Here is a 7,139-nt window from a genome sequence, read left to right as displayed (position 1 = left end):
GGCAAATTGGGGCATCTTCAGACACGTACTCGTGGCAGTCTTTAGCGTCTTTGCCTTGAGTTGAGATGACACACCATGCGATTCAGTGAGTAGCTACTTTATGATGGTTATCAAATGTTTCGATTGGATGCAAAGCTCTGGGATTATACGAAAGGGAAGAAAAGAAAAAAAAAAACAGCAAGCCAGCCTCCTCTGGACTAATGGACTGAGGTTGAAAGTCACAGCATCAGCGTGATGACCTTCTTTTTCTGTATCCCATATGGTCTAGCGGTTAGGATTCCTGGTTTTCACCCAGGCGGCCCGGGTTCGACTCCCGGTATGGGAAAGCTCTTTCGAGTTCACTTCCTAAACACAGGTGTACTCCTCGTCCTGCCCATGTTTTCTTCCAGGCTGTTTTGTCCATCAATGCGTACAGGTTGCTCCCACGTAATCAATGTCAAGAATCGCTCCAAAATAATGTTGCTTTGGGATCCTTTCAGTACCACAGCAGGTAGCCTAACAATCCCCAGTCCAAAAGTCCCGGGATAAAATCGCATCCAAGAGCATGAGACGAGACAACCACGACACCACGGTTCCCCTGAAGGCAGCAGGGCAAGAATTAGCAATCAAAACACATAAATAAACGGAAAGGGTCCTGGAGAGGTAGGAAACAGCACACAAAACAGCAGCACACAATCAATTGTCAGAGATGCCAAGTTCATAAAACATATGATTTGATGAGATCGGCTAAAATACTTCCTTACACTCTGGTGCTCGCAGGAATTTCCATGCATATTTTGTTATATATATGTATATCCTTTTTTAAAATTCTCTACTTTTGGAGCCCAAAAGAAAGTGGCGCGATCGTCGGAAACGAGACTGAAGCACGTTTCAGATGAAACGGCATACGTTGCGTTGAATCTGATCCATTGAACCTGGACTGAAAGAGCCCGTGCCCTACAGCCCAGTGTTAACACGCTCTCCCTAAAGGGGGCCTAGGCTGACCGAGATGGCAACTTGAAGAGGACGCAATTATAACATAGGTGTGAGTTAAAGGACTTATTTCAGTATCACTCGGTTGAAAACACAAGCAGTGAAACATTTCTTAAACTGCCGTGACCCGGATTCGAACCGGGGTTGCTGCGCCACAACGCAGAGTACTGACCACTATACGATCACGGCACGCAAAGCACAACTGACCAGAAAGCTTTTCTCCCATAGCCAGAATAACAGCGACTCCGATACTGGAGCACTCTTCGTTTCCTACTTACCCAGCTTGAAACGTGGACCGGAGAGGAAGGTGGATTGGAAAAGAGTGAAACTCTCACTCGGTCTGTCCCGACCAAAGCTAAGTCACGGGTTTCTGACTGATTTGGAGCTTGCCTCATAGCATACGTGAGAGGAATGAAGTCGTTGACTTGGGGTGTCTCCTGCCTGAATATTTCAAGCAGTGCCTGTTTTGGTAGGCTGGGCAATGGGTAGGCAAATTGGGGCATCTTCAGACACGTACTCGTGGCAGTCTTTAGCGTCCTTGCCTTGAGTTGAGATGACACACCATGCGATTCAGTGAGTAGCTACTTTATGATGGTTATCAAATGTTTCGATTGGATGCAAAGCTCTGGGATTATACGAAAGGGAAGAAAAGAAAAAAAAACAGCAAGCCAGCCTCCTCTGGACTAATGGACTGAGGTTGAAAGTCACAGCATCAGCGTGATGACCTTCTTTTTCTGTATCCCATATGGTCTAGCGGTTAGGATTCCTGGTTTTCACCCAGGCGGCCCGGTTCGACTCCCGGTATGGGAAAGCTCTTTCGAGTTCACTTCCTAAACACAGGTGTACTCCTCGTCCTGCCCATGTTTTCTTCCAGGCTGTTTTGTCCATCAATGCGTACAGGTTGCTCCCACGTAATCAATGTCAAGAATCGCTCCAAAATAATGTTGCTTTGGGATCCTTTCAGTACCACAGCAGGTAGCCTAACAATCCCCAGTCCAAAAGTCCGGGATAAAATCGCATCCAAGAGCATGAGACGAGACAACCACGACACCACGGTTCCCCTGAAGGCAGCAGGGCAAGAATTAGCAATCAAAACACATAAATAAACGGAAAGGGTCCTGGAGAGGTAGGAAACAGCACACAAAACAGCAGCACACAATCAATTGTCAGAGATGCCAAGTTCATAAAACATATGATTTGATGAGATCGGCTAAAATACTTCCTTACACTCTGGTGCTCGCAGGAATTTCCATGCATATTTTGTTATATATATGTATATCCTTTTTTAAAATTCTCTACTTTTGGAGCCCAAAAGAAAGTGGCGCGATCGTCGGAAACGAGACTGAAGCACGTTTCAGATGAAACGGCATACGTTGCGTTGAATCTGATCCATTGAACCTGGACTGAAAGAGCCCGTGCCCTACAGCCCAGTGTTAACACGCGCTCTCCCTAAAGGGGGCCTAGGCTGACCGAGATGGCAACTTGAAGAGGACGCAATTATAACATAGGTGTGAGTTAAAGGACTTATTTCAGTATCACTCGGTTGAAAACACAAGCAGTGAAACATTTCTTAAACTGCCGTGACCCGGATTCGAACCGGGGTTGCTGCGGCCACAACGCAGAGTACTGACCACTATACGATCACGGCACGCAAAGCACAACTGACCAGAAAGCTTTTCTCCCATAGCCAGAATAACAGCGACTCCGATACTGGAGCACTCTTCGTTTCCTACTTACCCAGCTTGAAACGTGGACCGGAGAGGAAGGTGGATTGGAAAAGAGTGAAACTCTCACTCGGTCTGTCCCGACCAAAGCTAAGTCACGGGTTTCTGACTGATTTGGAGCTTGCCTCATAGCATACGTGAGAGGAATGAAGTCGTTGACTTGGGGTGTCTCCTGCCTGAATATTTCAAGCAGTGCCTGTTTTGGTAGGCTGGGCAATGGGTAGGCAAATTGGGGCATCTTCAGACACGTACTCGTGGCAGTCTTTAGCGTCCTTGCCTTGAGTTGAGATGACACACCATGCGATTCAGTGAGTAGCTACTTTATGATGGTTATCAAATGTTTCGATTGGATGCAAAGCTCTGGGATTATACGAAAGGGAAGAAAAGAAAAAAAACAGCAAGCCAGCCTCCTCTGGACTAATGGACTGAGGTTGAAAGTCACAGCATCAGCGTGATGACCTTCTTTTTCTGTATCCCATATGGTCTAGCGGTTAGGATTCCTGGTTTTCACCCAGGCGGCCCGGTTCGACTCCCGGTATGGGAAAGCTCTTTCGAGTTCACTTCCTAAACACAGGTGTACTCCTCGTCCTGCCCATGTTTTCTTCCAGGCTGTTTTGTCCATCAATGCGTACAGGTTGCTCCCACGTAATCAATGTCAAGAATCGCTCCAAAATAATGTTGCTTTGGGATCCTTTCAGTACCACAGCAGGTAGCCTAACAATCCCCAGTCCAAAAGTCCCGGGATAAAATCGCATCCAAGAGCATGAGACGAGACAACCACGACACCACGGTTCCCCTGAAGGCAGCAGGGCAAGAATTAGCAATCAAAACACATAAATAAACGGAAAGGGTCCTGGAGAGGTAGGAAACAGCACACAAAACAGCAGCACACAATCAATTGTCAGAGATGCCAAGTTCATAAAACATATGATTTGATGAGATCGGCTAAAATACTTCCTTACACTCTGGTGCTCGCAGGAATTTCCATGCATATTTTGTTATATATATGTATATCCTTTTTTAAAATTCTCTACTTTTGGAGCCCAAAAGAAAGTGGCGCGATCGTCGGAAACGAGACTGAAGCACGTTTCAGATGAAACGGCATACGTTGCGTTGAATCTGATCCATTGAACCTGGACTGAAAGAGCCCGTGCCCTACAGCCCAGTGTTAACACGCGCTCTCCCTAAAGGGGGCCTAGGCTGACCGAGATGGCAACTTGAAGAGGACGCAATTATAACATAGGTGTGAGTTAAAGGACTTATTTCAGTATCACTCGGTTGAAAACACAAGCAGTGAAACATTTCTTAAACTGCCGTGACCCGGATTCGAACCGGGGTTGCTGCGGCCACAACGCAGAGTACTGACCACTATACGATCACGGCACGCAAAGCACAACTGACCAGAAAGCTTTTCTCCCATAGCCAGAATAACAGCGACTCCGATACTGGAGCACTCTTCGTTTCCTACTTACCCAGCTTGAAACGTGGACCGGAGAGGAAGGTGGATTGGAAAAGAGTGAAACTCTCACTCGGTCTGTCCCGACCAAAGCTAAGTCACGGGTTTCTGACTGATTTGGAGCTTGCCTCATAGCATACGTGAGAGGAATGAAGTCGTTGACTTGGGGTGTCTCCTGCCTGAATATTTCAAGCAGTGCCTGTTTTGGTAGGCTGGGCAATGGGTAGGCAAATTGGGGCATCTTCAGACACGTACTCGTGGCAGTCTTTAGCGTCCTTGCCTTGAGTTGAGATGACACACCATGCGATTCAGTGAGTAGCTACTTTATGATGGTTATCAAATGTTTCGATTGGATGCAAAGCTCTGGGATTATACGAAAGGGAAGAAAAGAAAAAAACAGCAAGCCAGCCTCCTCTGGACTAATGGACTGAGGTTGAAAGTCACAGCATCAGCGTGATGACCTTCTTTTTCTGTATCCCATATGGTCTAGCGGTTAGGATTCCTGGTTTTCACCCAGGCGGCCCGGTTCGACTCCCGGTATGGGAAAGCTCTTTCGAGTTCACTTCCTAAACACAGGTGTACTCCTCGTCCTGCCCATGTTTTCTTCCAGGCTGTTTTGTCCATCAATGCGTACAGGTTGCTCCCACGTAATCAATGTCAAGAATCGCTCCAAAATAATGTTGCTTTGGGATCCTTTCAGTACCACAGCAGGTAGCCTAACAATCCCCAGTCCAAAAGTCCGGGATAAAATCGCATCCAAGAGCATGAGACGAGACAACCACGACACCACGGTTCCCCTGAAGGCAGCAGGGCAAGAATTAGCAATCAAAACACATAAATAAACGGAAAGGGTCCTGGAGAGGTAGGAAACAGCACACAAAACAGCAGCACACAATCAATTGTCAGAGATGCCAAGTTCATAAAACATATGATTTGATGAGATCGGCTAAAATACTTCCTTACACTCTGGTGCTCGCAGGAATTTCCATGCATATTTTGTTATATATATGTATATCCTTTTTTAAAATTCTCTACTTTTGGAGCCCAAAAGAAAGTGGCGCGATCGTCGGAAACGAGACTGAAGCACGTTTCAGATGAAACGGCATACGTTGCGTTGAATCTGATCCATTGAACCTGGACTGAAAGAGCCCGTGCCCTACAGCCCAGTGTTAACACGCGCTCTCCCTAAAGGGGGCCTAGGCTGACCGAGATGGCAACTTGAAGAGGACGCAATTATAACATAGGTGTGAGTTAAAGGACTTATTTCAGTATCACTCGGTTGAAAACACAAGCAGTGAAACATTTCTTAAACTGCCGTGACCCGGATTCGAACCGGGGTTGCTGCGGCCACAACGCAGAGTACTGACCACTATACGATCACGGCACGCAAAGCACAACTGACCAGAAAGCTTTTCTCCCATAGCCAGAATAACAGCGACTCCGATACTGGAGCACTCTTCGTTTCCTACTTACCCAGCTTGAAACGTGGACCGGAGAGGAAGGTGGATTGGAAAAGAGTGAAACTCTCACTCGGTCTGTCCCGACCAAAGCTAAGTCACGGGTTTCTGACTGATTTGGAGCTTGCCTCATAGCATACGTGAGAGGAATGAAGTCGTTGACTTGGGGTGTCTCCTGCCTGAATATTTCAAGCAGTGCCTGTTTTGGTAGGCTGGGCAATGGGTAGGCAAATTGGGGCATCTTCAGACACGTACTCGTGGCAGTCTTTAGCGTCCTTGCCTTGAGTTGAGATGACACACCATGCGATTCAGTGAGTAGCTACTTTATGATGGTTATCAAATGTTTCGATTGGATGCAAAGCTCTGGGATTATACGAAAGGGAAGAAAAGAAAAAAAACAGCAAGCCAGCCTCCTCTGGACTAATGGACTGAGGTTGAAAGTCACAGCATCAGCGTGATGACCTTCTTTTTCTGTATCCCATATGGTCTAGCGGTTAGGATTCCTGGTTTTCACCCAGGCGGCCCGGTTCGACTCCGGTATGGGAAAGCTCTTTCGAGTTCACTTCCTAAACACAGGTGTACTCCTCGTCCTGCCCATGTTTTCTTCCAGGCTGTTTTGTCCATCAATGCGTACAGGTTGCTCCCACGTAATCAATGTCAAGAATCGCTCCAAAATAATGTTGCTTTGGGATCCTTTCAGTACCACAGCAGGTAGCCTAACAATCCCCAGTCCAAAAGTCCGGGATAAAATCGCATCCAAGAGCATGAGACGAGACAACCACGACACCACGGTTCCCCTGAAGGCAGCAGGGCAAGAATTAGCAATCAAAACACATAAATAAACGGAAAGGGTCCTGGAGAGGTAGGAAACAGCACACAAAACAGCAGCACACAATCAATTGTCAGAGATGCCAAGTTCATAAAACATATGATTTGATGAGATCGGCTAAAATACTTCCTTACACTCTGGTGCTCGCAGGAATTTCCATGCATATTTTGTTATATATATGTATATCCTTTTTTAAAATTCTCTACTTTTGGAGCCCAAAAGAAAGTGGCGCGATCGTCGGAAACGAGACTGAAGCACGTTTCAGATGAAACGGCATACGTTGCGTTGAATCTGATCCATTGAACCTGGACTGAAAGAGCCCGTGCCCTACAGCCCAGTGTTAACACGCTCTCCCTAAAGGGGGCCTAGGCTGACCGAGATGGCAACTTGAAGAGGACGCAATTATAACATAGGTGTGAGTTAAAGGACTTATTTCAGTATCACTCGGTTGAAAACACAAGCAGTGAAACATTTCTTAAACTGCCGTGACCCGGATTCGAACCGGGGTTGCTGCGGCCACAACGCAGAGTACTGACCACTATACGATCACGGCACGCAAAGCACAACTGACCAGAAAGCTTTTCTCCCATAGCCAGAATAACAGCGACTCCGATACTGGAGCACTCTTCGTTTCCTACTTACCCAGCTTGAAACGTGGACCGGAGAGGAAGGTGGATTGGAAAAGAGTGAAACTCTCACTC

General features: G+C 46.9%; 8 non-coding genes across 8 annotated transcripts; 4 read left to right on the top strand and 4 right to left on the bottom strand.

Annotated features, from left to right (window-relative positions):
• The first annotated feature begins 253 nt into the window (after nucleotides 1–253).
• On the top strand, nucleotides 254–325 carry trnae-uuc. The gene has a single exon. It is a non-coding gene; the product is annotated as a tRNA-Glu (tRNA).
• A 1,386-nt stretch (nucleotides 326–1,711) lies between these two features.
• On the top strand, nucleotides 1,712–1,782 carry trnae-uuc. The gene has a single exon. It is a non-coding gene; the product is annotated as a tRNA-Glu (tRNA).
• A 766-nt stretch (nucleotides 1,783–2,548) lies between these two features.
• trnah-gug lies at nucleotides 2,549–2,620 on the bottom strand. The gene has a single exon. It is a non-coding gene; the product is annotated as a tRNA-His (tRNA).
• A 549-nt stretch (nucleotides 2,621–3,169) lies between these two features.
• Nucleotides 3,170–3,240, top strand: trnae-uuc. The gene has a single exon. It is a non-coding gene; the product is annotated as a tRNA-Glu (tRNA).
• A 767-nt stretch (nucleotides 3,241–4,007) lies between these two features.
• Nucleotides 4,008–4,079, bottom strand: trnah-gug. The gene has a single exon. It is a non-coding gene; the product is annotated as a tRNA-His (tRNA).
• Nucleotides 4,080–4,627: 548 nt separating this feature from the next.
• trnae-uuc lies at nucleotides 4,628–4,698 on the top strand. The gene has a single exon. It is a non-coding gene; the product is annotated as a tRNA-Glu (tRNA).
• A 766-nt stretch (nucleotides 4,699–5,464) lies between these two features.
• trnah-gug lies at nucleotides 5,465–5,536 on the bottom strand. Its single transcript has one exon. It is a non-coding gene; the product is annotated as a tRNA-His (tRNA).
• Nucleotides 5,537–6,919: 1,383 nt separating this feature from the next.
• Nucleotides 6,920–6,991, bottom strand: trnah-gug. The gene has a single exon. It is a non-coding gene; the product is annotated as a tRNA-His (tRNA).
• Nucleotides 6,992–7,139: the final 148 nt, after the last annotated feature.

The sequence above is a fragment of the Polypterus senegalus genome, unplaced genomic scaffold, assembly GCF_016835505.1.
Source record: "Polypterus senegalus isolate Bchr_013 unplaced genomic scaffold, ASM1683550v1 scaffold_1936, whole genome shotgun sequence".
NCBI classification, from domain to species: Eukaryota; Metazoa; Chordata; class Cladistia; order Polypteriformes; family Polypteridae; genus Polypterus; species Polypterus senegalus.
The sequence above is the reverse complement of the archived record's forward strand: the minus strand, read 5'-3'. Positions and strand labels throughout refer to the sequence as shown.